The 16,277-nt window shown below is 44.4% G+C and overlaps 9 non-coding genes and 4 pseudogenes across 9 annotated transcripts; all 13 read left to right on the top strand.

The window, feature by feature from the left end:
• The first annotated feature begins 480 nt into the window (after window positions 1-480).
• On the top strand, window positions 481-599 carry LOC125734506 (5S ribosomal RNA). Its single transcript, XR_007393815.1, has one exon. It is a non-coding gene; the product is annotated as a 5S ribosomal RNA (ribosomal RNA).
• Window positions 600-2,660: 2,061 nt separating this feature from the next.
• On the top strand, window positions 2,661-2,779 carry LOC125734673 (5S ribosomal RNA). Its single transcript, XR_007393976.1, has one exon. It is a non-coding gene; the product is annotated as a 5S ribosomal RNA (ribosomal RNA).
• Window positions 2,780-3,856: 1,077 nt separating this feature from the next.
• LOC125731175 (5S ribosomal RNA) lies at window positions 3,857-3,975 on the top strand. The gene has a single exon (XR_007391458.1). It is a non-coding gene; the product is annotated as a 5S ribosomal RNA (ribosomal RNA).
• A 1,071-nt stretch (window positions 3,976-5,046) lies between these two features.
• On the top strand, window positions 5,047-5,165 carry LOC125731433 (5S ribosomal RNA; annotated as a pseudogene).
• Window positions 5,166-6,240: 1,075 nt separating this feature from the next.
• LOC125731356 (5S ribosomal RNA) lies at window positions 6,241-6,359 on the top strand (annotated as a pseudogene).
• A 1,084-nt stretch (window positions 6,360-7,443) lies between these two features.
• LOC125734505 (5S ribosomal RNA) lies at window positions 7,444-7,562 on the top strand. Its single transcript, XR_007393814.1, has one exon. It is a non-coding gene; the product is annotated as a 5S ribosomal RNA (ribosomal RNA).
• A 1,084-nt stretch (window positions 7,563-8,646) lies between these two features.
• On the top strand, window positions 8,647-8,765 carry LOC125734536 (5S ribosomal RNA). The gene has a single exon (XR_007393844.1). It is a non-coding gene; the product is annotated as a 5S ribosomal RNA (ribosomal RNA).
• A 1,079-nt stretch (window positions 8,766-9,844) lies between these two features.
• LOC125731025 (5S ribosomal RNA) lies at window positions 9,845-9,963 on the top strand. The gene has a single exon (XR_007391315.1). It is a non-coding gene; the product is annotated as a 5S ribosomal RNA (ribosomal RNA).
• A 1,077-nt stretch (window positions 9,964-11,040) lies between these two features.
• On the top strand, window positions 11,041-11,159 carry LOC125734042 (5S ribosomal RNA). Its single transcript, XR_007393370.1, has one exon. It is a non-coding gene; the product is annotated as a 5S ribosomal RNA (ribosomal RNA).
• Window positions 11,160-12,234: 1,075 nt separating this feature from the next.
• LOC125731668 (5S ribosomal RNA) lies at window positions 12,235-12,353 on the top strand (annotated as a pseudogene).
• Window positions 12,354-13,433: 1,080 nt separating this feature from the next.
• LOC125734041 (5S ribosomal RNA) lies at window positions 13,434-13,552 on the top strand. Its single transcript, XR_007393369.1, has one exon. It is a non-coding gene; the product is annotated as a 5S ribosomal RNA (ribosomal RNA).
• A 1,075-nt stretch (window positions 13,553-14,627) lies between these two features.
• Window positions 14,628-14,746, top strand: LOC125731625 (5S ribosomal RNA; annotated as a pseudogene).
• A 1,079-nt stretch (window positions 14,747-15,825) lies between these two features.
• On the top strand, window positions 15,826-15,944 carry LOC125731024 (5S ribosomal RNA). Its single transcript, XR_007391314.1, has one exon. It is a non-coding gene; the product is annotated as a 5S ribosomal RNA (ribosomal RNA).
• Window positions 15,945-16,277: the final 333 nt, after the last annotated feature.

Below are 16,277 nucleotides of genomic sequence, written 5' to 3'. Positions count from 1 at the left end.
ATTGTTCTGGCTGCAGCCTGCAGTATGGACTTGTTGGTGTGTGTAGCTCCCAGTGTTCTGACAGCGCGACGTTTTGGGGAAGCATGTGATTCAGCAGCTACCAGTGGGCTTCGTGCGGCGGAGATTTTGTGGCTGTTAGCGGAGTTGATAACAGAGGGTCGTTAAGAGAAGCCTGCATGCAGTAGGCAAAGGAGTAATGTTTGCCGGCGGGGGACATGCGGCGATAAACCTGTGCGGTAGTGAAAAGGAGTTAAAAAGAAGGAAGTGTGCGGATGCGGAAAGAATGGAATAATTGTGGTAGGCTGCCGGCTGAGTAGTTTGGTGAATGTTTGGTGTGGGTCCGGCGCTGCCGATTGGATGGTGGGGCTGCAGTGTGAGTCAGATAAAAAAAAAAAAAAAACCAGGAGTAGGATCCAATGGGACTAACTGGCATGTATAGACGCGTGTAATGCAAAAGGGCTGTTTTTGGTAGCATCTCTCGCTTACGGCCATACCACCCTGAACACGCCCGATCTCGTCTGATCTCGGAAGCCAAGCAGTGTAGGGTCTGGTTAGTACTTGGATGGGAGACCTCCTGGGAATACCAGGTGCTGTAAGCCTTTCTTACTTTTACTTTATACAGGGGGCGCTCCACTTCACGATTAATTTAAATCTATCACTCCCCTTCCATTTTACTATTTTATATATATATATATATATTTTTTTTTCTCTCTCATTCATAAAGGCAGCTTTTAGAAACCGTTTTACTCTAAATACTTCCTGGTAATTCTAGGTGCTGTAAGCTGTTCGTGCCTTTATTCCACCAGGGCGCGATCTTCTCACAAACTTGAAGACTGTCACTCCCCATTCACGTTTTACAACTTATTGTTAATGATAAAGAGACAGCTTTTTACACACAGTTTTAAACAAAGTACTGATATTATTCCTCTTCAACTGACCGCTTTGTTTTCTATGCAAAAACCACTTCGCCACAGAAGACTCGATATTATTGGCATAGCAAGTTCTGCTCTTCTCCTTTCAAAACTTGCTAAAAGCTGTATTTAAAAGAACAGATTGGCCGGGGTAATTCACACCCTTCAATGCCAGCTTAATGTTTAGGTTAGTGGGAATCACAGAGGAATTAGGGATGGAAACTTCTTTGCTGCTGGTAGAAGCGGTCTGGTGAATTTTTAGAGAGAAGAGGCCGTCGATGTTTGAATGTAGAAAATTGATCTGGCTGCAGCCTGCAGTATGGACTTGTTGGTGTGTGTAGCTCCCAGTGTTCTGACAGCGCGACGTTTTGGGGAAGCATGTGATTCAGCAGCTACCAGTGGGCTTCGTGCGGCGGAGATTTTGTGGCTGTTAGCGGAGTTGATAACAGAGGGTCGTTAAGAGAAGCCTACATGCAGTAGGCAAAGGAGTAATGTTTGCCGGCGGGGGACGTGCGGCGATTAACCTGTGCGGTAGTGAAAAGGAGTTAAAAAGAAGGAAGTGTGCGGATGCGGAAAGAATTGAATAATTGTGGTAGGCTGCCGTCTGAGTAGTTTGGTGAATGTTTGGTGTGGGTCCGGCGCTGCCGATTGGATGGTGGGGCTGCAGTGTGAGTCAGATAAAAAAAAAAAAAAACCAGGAGTAGGATCCAATGGGACTAACTGGCATGTATAGACGCGTGTAATATATATATATATATATTTTTTTTTTTTTCTCTCATTCATAAAGGCAGCTTTTAGAAACCGTTTTACTCTAAATACTTCCTGGTAATTCTAGGTGCTGTAAGCTGTTCGTGCCTTTATTCCACCAGGGCGCGATCTTCTCACAAACTTGAAGACTGTCACTCCCCATTCACGTTTTACAACTTATTGTTAATGATAAAGAGACAGCTTTTTACACACAGTTTTAAACAAAGTACTGATATTATTCCTCTTCAACTGACCGCTTTGTTTTCTATGCAAAAACCACTTCGCCACAGAAGACTCGATATTATTGGCATAGCAAGTTCTGCTCTTCTCCTTTCAAAACTTGCTAAAAGCTGTATTTAAAAGAACAGATTGGCCGGGGTAATTCACACCCTTCAATGCCAGCTTAATGTTTAGGTTAGTGGGAATCACAGAGGAATTAGGGATGGAAACTTCTTTGCTGGTGGTAGAAGCGGTCTGGTGAATTTTTAGAGAGAAGAGGCCGTCGATGTTTGAATGTAGAAAATTGTTCTGGCTGCAGCCTGCAGTATGGACTTGTTGGTGTGTGTAGCTCCCAGTGTTCTGACAGCGCGACGTTTTGGGGAAGCATGTGATTCAGCAGCTACCAGTGGGCTTCGTGCGGCGGAGATTTTGTGGCTGTTAGCGGAGTTGATAACAGGGGGTCGTTAAGAGAAGCCTGCATGCAGTAGGCAAAGGAGTAATGTTTGCCGGCGGGGGACATGCGGCGATAAACCTGTGCGGTAGTTAAAAGGAGTTAAAAAGAAGGAAGTGTGCGGATGCGGAAAGAATGGAATAATTGTGGTAGGCTGCCGGCTGAGTAGTTTGGTGAATGTTTGGTGTGGGTCCGGCGCTGCCGATTGGATGGTAGGGCTGCAGTGTGAGTCAGATAAAAAAAAAAAAAAAACCAGGAGTAGGATCCAATGGGACTAACTGGCATGTATAGACACGTGTAATGCAAAAGGGCTGTTTTTGGTAGCATCTCTCGCTTACGGCCATACCACCCTGAACACGCCCGATCTCGTCTGATCTCGGAAGCCAAGCAGCGTAGGGTCTGGTTAGTACTTGGATGGGAGACCTCCTGGGAATACCAGGTGCTGTAAGCCTTTCTCACTTTTATTTTATACAGGGGGCGCTCCACTTCACGATTAATTTAAATCTATCACTCCCCTTCCATTTTACTATTTTATATATATATATATTTATTTTCTCTCTTTCATAAAGGCAGCTTTTACACACCGTTTTACTTTAAATACTTCCTGGTAATTCTAGGTGCTGTAAGCTGTTCGTGCCTTTATTCCACCAGGGCGTGATCTTCTCACAAACTTGAAGACTGTCACTCCCCATTCACGTTTTACAACTTATTGTTAATGATAAAGAGACAGCTTTTTACACACAGTTTTAAACAAAGTACTGATATTATTCCTCTTCAACTGACCGCTTTGTTTTCTATGCAAAAACCACTTCGCCACAGAAGACTCGATATTATTGGCATAGCAAGTTCTGCTCTTCTCCTTTCAAAACTTGCTAAAAGCTGTATTTAAAAGAAGAGATTGGCCGGGGTAATTCACACCCTTCAATGCCAGCTTAATGTTTAGGTTAGTGGGAATCACAGAGGAATTAGGGATGGAAACTTCTTTGCTGGTGGTAGAAGCGGTCTGGTGAATTTTTAGAGAGAAGAGGCCGTCGATGTTTGAATGTAGAAAATTGTTCTGGCTGCAGCCTGCAGTATGGACTTGTTGGTGTGTGTAGCTCCCAGTGTTCTGACAGCGCGACGTTTTGGCGAAGCATGTGATTCAGCAGCTACCAGTGGGCTTCGTGCGGCGGAGATTTTGTGGCTGTTAGCGGAGTTGATAACAGAGGGTCTTTAAGAGAAGCCTGCATGCGGTAGGCAAATGAGTAATGTTTGCCGGCGGGGGACGTGCGGCGATTAACCTGTTCGGTAATGAAACGGACTTAAAGAGAAGGAAGTGTGCGGATGCGGAAAGAATGGAATAATTGTGGTAGGCTGCCGGCTGAGTAGTTTGGTGAATGTTTGGTGTGGGTGCGGCGCTGCCGATTGGATGGTGGTGCTGCAGTGTGAGTCAGATTAAAAAAAAAAAAACAGGTGTAGGATCCAATGGGACTAACTGGCATGTATAGACGCGTGTAATGCAAAAGAGCTGTTTTTGGTAGTGTATCTCGCTTACGGCCGTACCACCCTGAACACACCCGATATCGTCCGATCTCGGAAGCTAAGCAGGGTAAGGTCTGGTTAGTACTTGGAAGGGAGACCTACTGGGAATACCAGGTGCTGTAAGCTTTTCTCACTTTTACTTTATACAGGGGGCGCTCCACTTCACGATTAATTTAAATCTATCACTCCCCTTCCATTTTACTATTTTATATATTTCTTTTTTCTCTCATTCATAAAGGCAGCTTTTACACACGTTTTACTCTAAATACTGCCTGGTAATTATAGCTGCTGTAAGCTGTTCGTGCCTTTATTCCACCAGGGCGCGATCTTCTCACAAACTTGAAGACTGTCACTCCCCATTCACGTTTTACAACTTATTGTTAATAATAAAGAGACAGCTTTTTACACACAGTTTTAAACAAAGTACTGATATAATTCCTCTTAAACTCACCGCTTTGTTTTCTATGCAAAAACCACTTCGCCACAGAATATTCGATATTATTGGCATATTATCTGCTCTTCTCCTCCTTTCAAAACTTGCTAAAAGCTGTATTTAAAAGAGCAGGTTGGCCGGGGTAATTCACACCCTTCAATGCCAGCTCAATGTTTAGGTTAGTGGGAATCACAGAAGAATTAGGGATGAAAACTTCTTTGCTGGTGGTAGAAGCGGTCTGGTGAATTTTTAGAGAGAAGAGGCCGTCGATGTTTGAATGTAGAAAATTGTTCTGGCTGCAGCCTGCAGTATGGACTTGTTGGTGTGTGTAGCTCCCAGTGTTCTGACAGCGCGACGTTTTGGGGAAGCATGTGATTCAACAGCTACCAGTGGGCTTCGTGCGGCAGAGATTTTGTGGCTGTTAGCGGAGTTGATAACAGAGGGTTGTTAAGAGAAGCCTGCATGAGGTAGGCAAAGGAGTAATGTTTGCCGGCGGGGGACGTGCGGCAATTAACCTGTGCGGTAGTGAAAAGGAGTTAAAGAGAAGGAAGTGTGCGGATGCGGAATGAATGGAATAATTGTGGTAGGCTGCCGGATGAGTAGTTTGGTGAATGTTTGGTGTGGGTCCGGTGCTGCCGATTGGATGGTGGTGCTGCAGTGTGAGTCAGATAAAAAAAAAAAAAAACAGGTGTAGGATCCAATGGGAATAACTGGCATGTATAGACGCGTGTAATGCAAAAGGGCTATTTTTGGTAGCGTCTCTCGCTTACGGCCATACCACCCTGAACGCGCCCGATCTCGTCTTATCTCGGAAGCTAAGCCGGGTAGGGTCTGGTTAGTACTTGGATGGGAGACAGCCTGGGAATACCAGGTGCTGTAAGCATTTCTCAGTTTTACTTTATACAGGGGGCGCTCCACTTCACGATTAATTTAAATCTAGCACTCCCCTTCCATTTTACTATTTTATATATATATTTTTTTTCTCTCATTCATAAAGGCAGCTTTTACACACCGTTTTACTCTAAATACTGCCTGGTAATTCTAGGTGCTGTAAGCTGTTCGTGCCTTTATTCCACCAGGGCGCGATCTTCTCACAAACTTGAAGACTGTCACTCCCCATTCACGTTTTACAACTTATTGTTAATGATAAAGAGACAGCTTTTTACACACAGTTTTAAACAAAGTACTGATATAATTCCTCTTCAACTCACCGCTTTGTTTTCTATGCAAAAACCACTTCACCACAAAAGACTCGATATTATTGGCATAGCAAGGTCTGCTCTTCTCCTCCTTTCAAAACTTGCTAAAAGCTGTATTTAAAAGAACAGATTGGCCGGGGTAATTCACACCCTTCAATGCCAGCTTAATGTTTAGGTTAGTGGGAATCACAGAGGAATTAGGGATGGAAACTTCTTTGCTGGTGGTAGAAGCGGTCTGGTGAATTTTTAGAGAGAAGAGGCCGTCGATGTTTGAATGTAGAAAATTGTTCTGGCTGCAGCCTGCAGTATGGACTTGTTGGTGTGTGTAGCTCCCAGTGTTCTGACAGCGCAACGTTTTGGGGAAGCATGTGATTCAGCAGCTACCAGTGGGCTTCGTGCGGCGGAGATTTTGTGGCTGTTAGCGGAGTTGATAACAGAGGGTCGTTAAGAGAAGCCTGCATGCAGTAGGCAAAGGAGTAATGTTTGCTGGCGGGGGACGTGCGGCGATTAACCTGTGCAGTAGTGAAAAGGAGTTAAAGAGAAGGAAGTGTGCGGATGCGGAAAGAATGGAATAATTGTGGTAGGCTGCCGGCTGAGTAGTTTGGTGAATGTTTGGTGTGGGTCCGGCGCTGCCGATTGGATGGTGGGGCTGCAGTGTGAGTCAGATAAAAAAAAAAAAACATTAGTAGGATCCAATGGGACCAACTGGCATGTATAGAGGCGTGTAATGCAAAAGGGCTGTTTTTGGTAGCGTCTCTCGCTTATGGCCATGCCAGCCTGAACACGCCCGATCTCATCCGATCTCGGAAGCCAATCAGGGTAGGGTCTTGTTAGTACTTGGATGGGAGACCTCCTGGGAATACCAGGTGCTGTAAGCTTTTCTCACTTTTACTTTATACAGGGGGCGCTCCACTTCACGATTAATTTAAATCTATCACTCCCCTTCCATTTTACTATTTTATATATATATATATATATATTTTTTCTCTCATTCATAAAGGCAGCTTTTAGAAACCGTTTTACTCTAAATACTTCCTGGTAATTCTAGGTGCTGTAAGCTGTTCGTGCCTTTATTCCACCAGGGCGCGATCTTCTCACAAACTTGAAGACTGTCACTCCCCATTCACGTTTTACAACTTATTGTTAATGATAAAGAGACAGCTTTTTACACACAGTTTTAAACAAAGTACTGATATTATTCCTCTTCAACTGACCGCTTTGTTTTCTATGCAAAAACCACTTCGCCACAGAAGACTCGATATTATTGGCATAGCAAGTTCTGCTCTTCTCCTTTCAAAACTTGCTAAAAGCTGTATTTAAAAGAACAGATTGGCCGGGGTAATTCAGACCCTTCAATGCCAGCTTAATGTTTAGGTTAGTGGGAATCACAGAGGAATTAGGGATGGAAACTTCTTTGCTGGTGGTAGAAGCGGTCTGGTGAATTTTTAGAGAGAAGAGGCCGTCGATGTTTGAATGTAGAAAATTGTTCTGGCTGCAGCCTGCAGTATGGACTTGTTGGTGTGTGTAGCTCCCAGTGTTCTGACAGCGCGACGTTTTGGGGAAGCATGTGATTCAGCAGCTACCAGTGGGCTTCGTGCGGCGGAGATTTTGTGGCTGTTAGCGGAGTTGATAACAGAGGGTCGTTAAGAGAAGCCTGCATGCAGTAGGCAAAGGAGTAATGTTTGCCGGCGGGGGACATGCGGCGATAAACCTGTGCGGTAGTGAAAAGGAGTTAAAAAGAAGGAAGTGTGCGGATGCGGAAAGAATGGAATAATTGTGGTAGGCTGCCGGCTGAGTAGTTTGGTGAATGTTTGGTGTGGGTCCGGCGCTGCCGATTGGATGGTGGGGCTGCAGTGTGAGTCAGATAAAAAAAAAAAAAAAACCAGGAGTAGGATCCAATGGGACTAACTGGCATGTATAGACGCGTGTAATGCAAAAGGGCTGTTTTTGGTAGCATCTCTCGCTTACGGCCATACCACCCTGAACACGCCCGATCTCGTCTGATCTCGGAAGCCAAGCAGTGTAGGGTCTGGTTAGTACTTGGATGGGAGACCTCCTGGGAATACCAGGTGCTGTAAGCCTTTCTTACTTTTACTTTATACAGGGGGCGCTCCACTTCACGATTAATTTAAATCTATCACTCCCCTTCCATTTTACTATTTTATATATATATATATATTTTTTTTTTTCTCTCATTCATAAAGGCAGCTTTTAGAAACCGTTTTACTCTAAATACTTCCTGGTAATTCTAGGTGCTGTAAGCTGTTCGTGCCTTTATTCCACCAGGGCGCGATCTTCTCACAAACTTGAAGACTGTCACTCCCCATTCACGTTTTACAACTTATTGTTAATGATAAAGAGACAGCTTTTTACACACAGTTTTAAACAAAGTACTGATATTATTCCTCTTCAACTGACCGCTTTGTTTTCTATGCAAAAACCACTTCGCCACAGAAGACTCGATATTATTGGCATAGCAAGTTCTGCTCTTCTCCTTTCAAAACTTGCTAAAAGCTGTATTTAAAAGAACAGATTGGCCGGGGTAATTCACACCCTTCAATGCCAGCTTAATGTTTAGGTTAGTGGGAATCACAGAGGAATTAGGGATGGAAACTTCTTTGCTGCTGGTAGAAGCGGTCTGGTGAATTTTTAGAGAGAAGAGGCCGTCGATGTTTGAATGTAGAAAATTGATCTGGCTGCAGCCTGCAGTATGGACTTGTTGGTGTGTGTAGCTCCCAGTGTTCTGACAGCGCGACGTTTTGGGGAAGCATGTGATTCAGCAGCTACCAGTGGGCTTCGTGCGGCGGAGATTTTGTGGCTGTTAGCGGAGTTGATAACAGAGGGTCGTTAAGAGAAGCCTACATGCAGTAGGCAAAGGAGTAATGTTTGCCGGCGGGGGACGTGCGGCGATTAACCTGTGCGGTAGTGAAAAGGAGTTAAAAAGAAGGAAGTGTGCGGATGCGGAAAGAATTGAATAATTGTGGTAGGCTGCCGTCTGAGTAGTTTGGTGAATGTTTGGTGTGGGTCCGGCGCTGCCGATTGGATGGTGGGGCTGCAGTGTGAGTCAGATAAAAAAAAAAAAAAACCAGGAGTAGGATCCAATGGGACTAACTGGCATGTATAGACGCGTGTAATGCAAAAGGGCTGTTTTTGGTAGCATCTCTCGCTTACGGCCATACCACCCTGAACACGTCTGATCTCGTCTGATCTCGGAAGCTAAGCAGGGTAGGGTCTGGTTAGTACTTGGATGGGAGACCACCTGGGAATACCAGGTGCTGTAAGCTTTTCTCACTTTTACTTTATACAGGGGGCGCTCCACTTCACGATTAATTTAAATCTATCACTCCCCTTCCATTTTACTATTTTATATATATATATATTTATTTTCTCTCTTTCATAAAGGCAGCTTTTACACACCGTTTTACTTTAAATACTTCCTGGTAATTCTAGGTGCTGTAAGCTGTTCGTGCCTTTATTCCACCAGGGCGTGATCTTCTCACAAACTTGAAGACTGTCACTCCCCATTCACGTTTTTCAACTTATTGTTAATGATAAAGAGACAGCTTTTTACACACAGTTTTAAACAAAGTACTGATATTATTCCTCTTCAACTGACCGCTTTGTTTTCTATGCAAAAACCACTTCGCCACAGAAGACTCGATATTATTGGCATAGCAAGTTCTGCTCTTCTCCTTTCAAAACTTGCTAAAAGCTGTATTTAAAAGAACAGATTGGCCGGGGTAATTCACACCCTTCAATGCCAGCTTAATGTTTAGGTTAGTGGGAATCACAGAGGAATTAGGGATGGAAACTTCTTTGCTGGTGGTAGAAGCGGTCTGCTGAATTTTTAGAGAGAAGAGGCCGTCGATGTTTGAATGTAGAAAATTGTTCTGGCTGCAGCCTGCAGTATGGACTTGTTGGTGTGTGTAGCTCCCAGTGTTCTGACAGCGCGACGTTTTGGGGAAGCATGTGATTCAGCAGCTACCAGTGGGCTTCGTGCGGCGGAGATTTTGTGGCTGTTAGCGGAGTTGATAACAGAGGGTCGTTAAGAGAAGCCTGCATGCAGTAGGCAAAGGAGTAATGTTTGCCGGCGGGGGACATGCGGCGATAAACCTGTGCGGTAGTTAAAAGGAGTTAAAAAGAAGGAAGTGTGCGGATGCGGAAAGAATGGAATAATTGTGGTAGGCTGCCGGCTGAGTAGTTTGGTGAATGTTTGGTGTGGGTCCTGCGCTGCCGATTGGATGGTAGGGCTGCAGTGTGAGTCAGATAAAAAAAAAAAAAAACCAGGAGTAGGATCCAATGGGACTAACTGGCATGTATAGACGCGTGTAATGCAAAAGGGTTGTTTTTGGTAGCATCTCTCGCTTACGGCCATACCACCCTGAACAGGCCCGACCTTGTCTGATCTCGGAAGCTAAGCAGGGTAGGGTCTGGTTAGTACTTGGTTGGGAGACCACCTGGGAACACCAGGTGCTGTAAGCTTTACTCACTTTTACTTTATACAGGGGGCGCTCCACTTCAGGATTAATTTAAATCTATCACTCCCCTTCCATTTTACTATTTTATATATATATATTTTTTTTTTCTCTCATTCATAAAGGCAGCTTTTAGAAACCGTTTTACTCTAAATACTTCCTGGTAATTCTAGGTGCTGTAAGCTGTTCGTGCCTTTATTCCACCAGGGCGCGATCTTCTCACAAACTTGAAGACTGTCACTCCCCATTCACGTTTTACAACTTATTGTTAATGATAAAGAGACAGCTTTTTACACACAGTTTTAAACAAAGTACTGATATTATTCCTCTTCAACTGACCGCTTTGTTTTCTATGCAAAAACCACTTCGCCACAGAAGACTCGATATTATTGGCATAGCAAGTTCTGCTCTTCTCCTTTCAAAACTTGCTAAAAGCTGTATTTAAAAGAACAGATTGGCCGGGGTAATTCATACCCTTCAATGCCAGCTTAATGTTTAGGTTAGTGGGAATCACAGAGGAATTAGGGATGGAAACTTCTTTGCTGGTGGTAGAAGCGGTCTGCTGAATTTTTAGAGAGAAGAGGCCGTCGATGTTTGAATGTAGAAAATTGTTCTGGCTGCAGCCTGCAGTATGGACTTGTTGGTGTGTGTAGCTCCCAGTGTTCTGACAGCGCGACGTTTTGGGGAAGCATGTGATTCAGCAGCTACCAGTGGGCTTCGTGCGGCGGAGATTTTGTGGCTGTTAGCGGAGTTGATAACAGGGGGTCGTTAAGAGAAGCCTGCATGCAGTAGGCAAAGGAGTAATGTTTGCCGGCGGGGGACATGCGGCGATAAACCTGTGCGGTAGTTAAAAGGAGTTAAAAAGAAGGAAGTGTGCGGATGCGGAAAGAATGGAATAATTGTGGTAGGCTGCCGGCTGAGTAGTTTGGTGAATGTTTGGTGTGGGTCCGGCGCTGCCGATTGGATGGTGGGGCTGCAGTGTGAGTCAGATAAAAAAAAAAAGAACATTAGTAGTATCCAATGGGACCAACTGGCATGTATAGAGGCGTGTAATGCAAAAGGGCTGTTTTTGGTAGCATCTCTCGCTTACGGCCATACCACCCTGAACACGCCTGATCTCGTCTGATCTCGGAAGCTAAGCAGGGTAGGGTCTGGTTAGTACTTGGTTGGGAGACCACCTGGGAACACCAGGTGCTGTAAGCTTTTCTCACTTTTACTTTATACAGGGGGCGCTCCACTTCACGATTAATTTAAATCTATCACTCCCCTTCCATTTTACTATTTTATATATTTCTTTTTTCTCTCATTCATAAAGGCAGCTTTTACACACCGTTTTACTCTAAATACTGCCTGGTAATTCTAGCTGCTGTAAGCTGTTCGTGCCTTTATTCCACCAGGGCGCGATCTTCTCACAAACTTGAAGACTGTCACTCCCCATTCAAGTTTTACAACTTATTGTTAATAACAAAGAGACAGCTTTTTACACACAGTTTTAAACAAAGTACTGATATAATTCCTCTTCAACTCATCGCTTTGTTTTCTATGCAAAAACCACTTCACCACAGAAGACTCGATATTATTGGCATAGCAAGGTCTGCTCTTCTCCTCCTTTCAAAACTTGCTAAAAGCTGTATTTAAAAGAGCAGGTTGGCCGGGGTAATTCACACCCTTCAATGCCAGCTTAATGTTTAGGTTAGTGGGAATCACAGAGGAATTAGGGATGGAAACTTCTTTGCTGGTGGTAGAAGCGGTCTGCTGAATTTTTAGAGAGAAGAGGCCGTCGATGTTTGAATGTAGAAAATTGTTCTGGCTGCAGCCTGCAGTATGGACTTGTTGGTGTGTGTAGCTCCCAGTGTTCTGACAGCGCGACGTTTTGGGGAAGCATGTGATTCAGCAGCTACCAGTGGGCTTCGTGCGGCGGAGATTTTGTGGCTGTTAGCGGAGTTGATAACAGAGGGTCGTTAAGAGAAGCCTGCATGCAGTAGGCAAAGGAGTAATGTTTGCCGGCGGGGGACATGCGGCGATTAACCTGTGCGGTAGTGAAAAGGAGTTAAAAAGAAGGAAGTGTGCGGATGCGGAAAGAATGGAATAATTGTGGTAGGCTGCCGGCTGAGTAGTTTGGTGAATGTTTGGTGTGGGTCCGGCGCTGCCGATTGGATGGTGGGGCTGCAGTGTGAGTCAGATAAAAAAAAAAAAAAACAGGAGTAGGATCCAATGGGACTAACTGGCATGTATAGACGCGTGTAATGCAAAAGGGCTGTTTTTGGTAGCATCTCTCGCTTACGGCCATACCACCCTGAACAGGCCCGACCTTGTCTGATCTCGGAAGCTAAGCAGGGTAGGGTCTGGTTAGTACTTGGATTGGAGACCACCTGGGAACACCAGGTGCTGTAAGCTTTTCTCACTTTTACTTTATACAGGGGGCGCTCCACTTCACGATTAATTTAAATCTATCACTCCCCTTCCATTTTACTATTTTATATATATATATATTTTTTTTCTCTCATTCATAAAGGCAGCTTTTAGAAACCGTTTTACTCTAAATACTTCCTGGTAATTCTAGGTGCTGTAAGCTGTTCGTGCCTTTATTCCACCAGGGCGCGATCTTCTCACAAACTTGAAGACTGTCACTCCCCATTCACGTTTTACAACTTATTGTTAATGATAAAGAGACAGCTTTTTACACACAGTTTTAAACAAAGTACTGATATTATTCCTCTTCAACTGACCGCTTTGTTTTCTATGCAAAAACCACTTCGCCACAGAAGACTCGATATTATTGGCATAGCAAGTTCTGCTCTTCTCCTTTCAAAACTTGCTAAAAGCTGTATTTAAAAGAACAGATTGGCCGGGGTAATTCACACCCTTCAATGCCAGCTTAATGTTTAGGTTAGTGGGAATCACAGAGGAATTAGGGATGGAAACTTCTTTGCTGGTGGTAGAAGCGGTCTGCTGAATTTTTAGAGAGAAGAGGCCGTCGATGTTTGAATGTAGAAAATTGTTCTGGCTGCAGCCTGCAGTATGGACTTGTTGGTGTGTGTAGCTCCCAGTGTTCTGACAGCGCGACGTTTTGGGGAAGCATGTGATTCAGCAGCTACCAGTGGGCTTCGTGCGGCGGAGATTTTGTGGCTGTTAGCGGAGTTGATAACAGGGGGTCGTTAAGAGAAGCCTGCATGCAGTAGGCAAAGGAGTAATGTTTGCCGGCGGGGGACATGCGGCGATAAACCTGTGCGGTAGTTAAAAGGAGTTAAAAAGAAGGAAGTGTGCGGATGCGGAAAGAATGGAATAATTGTGGTAGGCTGCCGGCTGAGTAGTTTGGTGAATGTTTGGTGTGGGTCCGGCGCTGCCGATTGGATGGTGGTGCTGCAGTGTGAGTCAGATAAAAAAAAAAAAAAGAACATTAGTGGTATCCAATGGGACCAACTGGCATGTATAGAGGCGTGTAATGCAAAAGGGCTGTTTTTGGTAGCATCTCTCGCTTACGGCCATACCACCCTGAACACGCCTGATCTCGTCTGATCTCGGAAGCTAAGCAGGGTAGGGTCTGGTTAGTACTTGGTTGGGAGACCACCTGGGAACACCAGGTGCTGTAAGCTTTTCTCACTTTTACTTTATACAGGGGGCGCTCCACTTCACGATTAATTTAAATCTATCACTCCCCTTCCATTTTACTATTTTATATATTTCTTTTTTCTCTCATTCATAAAGGCAGCTTTTACACACCGTTTTACTCTAAATACTGCCTGGTAATTCTAGCTGCTGTAAGCTGTTCGTGCCTTTATTCCACCAGGGCGCGATCTTCTCACAAACTTGAAGACTGTCACTCCCCATTCAAGTTTTACAACTTATTGTTAATAACAAAGAGACAGCTTTTTACACACAGTTTTAAACAAAGTACTGATATAATTCCTCTTCAACTCATCGCTTTGTTTTCTATGCAAAAACCACTTCACCACAGAAGACTCGATATTATTGGCATAGCAAGGTCTGCTCTTCTCCTCCTTTCAAAACTTGCTAAAAGCTGTATTTAAAAGAGCAGGTTGGCCGGGGTAATTCACACCCTTCAATGCCAGCTTAATGTTTAGGTTAGTGGGAATCACAGAGGAATTAGGGATGGAAACTTCTTTGCTGGTGGTAGAAGCGGTCCGGTGAATTTTTAGAGAGAAGAGGCCGTCGATGTTTGAATGTAGAAAATTGTTCTGGCTGCAGCCTGCAGTATGGACTTGTTGGTGTGTGTAGCTCCCAGTGTTCTGACAGCGCGACGTTTTGGGGAAGCATGTGATTCAGCAGCTACCAGTGGGCTTCGTGCGGCGGAGATTTTGTGGCTGTTAGCGGAGTTGATAACAGAGGGTCGTTAAGAGAAGCCTGCATGCAGTAGGCAAAGGAGTAATGTTTGCCGGCGGGGGACGTGCGGCGATTAACCTGTGCGGTAGTGAAAAGGAGTTAAAAAGAAGGAAGTGTGCGGATGCGGAAAGAATGGAATAATTGTGGTAGGCTGCCGGCTGAGTAGTTTGGTGAATGTTTGGTGTGGGTCCGGCGCTGCCGATTGGATGGTGGGGCTGCAGTGTGAGTCAGATAAAAAAAAAAAAAAACAGGAGTAGGATCCAATGGGACTAACTGGCATGTATAGACGCGTGTAATGCAAAAGGGCTGTTTTTGGTAGCATCTCTCGCTTACGGCCATACCACCCTGAACAGGCCCGACCTTGTCTGATCTCGGAAGCTAAGCAGGGTAGGGTCTAGTTAGTACTTGGTTGGGAGACCACCTGGGAACACCAGGTGCTGTAAGCTTTTCTCACTTTTACTTTATACAGGGGGCGCTCCACTTCACGATTAATTTAAATCTATCACTCCCCTTCCATTTTACTATTTTATATATATATATATTTTTTTTCTCTCATTCATAAAGGCAGCTTTTAGAAACCGTTTTACTCTAAATACTTCCTGGTAATTCTAGGTGCTGTAAGCTGTTCGTGCCTTTATTCCACCAGGGCGCGATCTTCTCACAAACTTGAAGACTGTCACTCCCCATTCACGTTTTACAACTTATTGTTAATGATAAAGAGACAGCTTTTTACACACAGTTTTAAACAAAGTACTGATATTATTCCTCTTCAACTGACCGCTTTGTTTTCTATGCAAAAACCACTTCGCCACAGAAGACTCGATATTATTGGCATAGCAAGTTCTGCTCTTCTCCTTTCAAAACTTGCTAAAAGCTGTATTTAAAAGAACAGATTGGCCGGGGTAATTCACACCCTTCAATGCCAGCTTAATGTTTAGGTTAGTGGGAATCACAGAGGAATTAGGGATGGAAACTTCTTTGCTGGTGGTAGAAGCGGTCTGCTGAATTTTTAGAGAGAAGAGGCCGTCGATGTTTGAATGTAGAAAATTGTTCTGGCTGCAGCCTGCAGTATGGACTTGTTGGTGTGTGTAGCTCCCAGTGTTCTGACAGCGCGACGTTTTGGGGAAGCATGTGATTCAGCAGCTACCAGTGGGCTTCGTGCGGCGGAGATTTTGTGGCTGTTAGCGGAGTTGATAACAGGGGGTCGTTAAGAGAAGCCTGCATGCAGTAGGCAAAGGAGTAATGTTTGCCGGCGGGGGACATGCGGCGATAAACCTGTGCGGTAGTTAAAAGGAGTTAAAAAGAAGGAAGTGTGCGGATGCGGAAAGAATGGAATAATTGTGGTAGGCTGCCGGCTGAGTAGTTTGGTGAATGTTTGGTGTGGGTCCTGCGCTGCCGATTGGATGGTAGGGCTGCAGTGTGAGTCAGATAAAAAAAAAAAAAAACCAGGAGTAGGATCCAATGGGACTAACTGGCATGTATAGACGCGTGTAATGCAAAAGGGTTGTTTTTGGTAGCATCTCTCGCTTACGGCCATACCACCCTGAACAGGCCCGACCTTGTCTGATCTCGGAAGCTAAGCAGGGTAGGGTCTGGTTAGTACTTGGTTGGGAGACCACCTGGGAACACCAGGTGCTGTAAGCTTTACTCACTTTTACTTTATACAGGGGGCGCTCCACTTCAGGATTAATTTAAATCTATCACTCCCCTTCCATTTTACTATTTTATATATATATTTTTTTTTTTTCTCTCATTCATAAAGGCAGCTTTTAGAAACCGTTTTACTCTAAATACTTCCTGGTAATTCTAGGTGCTGTAAGCTGTTCGTGCCTTTATTCCACCAGGGCGCGATCTTCTCACAAACTTGAAGACTGTCACTCCCCATTCACGTTTTACAACTTATTGTTAATGATAAAGAGACAGCTTTTTACACACAGTTTTAAACAAAGTACTGATATTATTCCTCTTCAACTGACC

The sequence above is a fragment of the Brienomyrus brachyistius genome, chromosome 2 (assembly GCF_023856365.1).
Source record: "Brienomyrus brachyistius isolate T26 chromosome 2, BBRACH_0.4, whole genome shotgun sequence".
Classification (NCBI taxonomy): domain Eukaryota; kingdom Metazoa; phylum Chordata; class Actinopteri; order Osteoglossiformes; family Mormyridae; genus Brienomyrus; species Brienomyrus brachyistius.
Note: the sequence above shows the minus strand (reverse complement) of the source record. Positions and strands in the feature narration are given on the sequence as shown.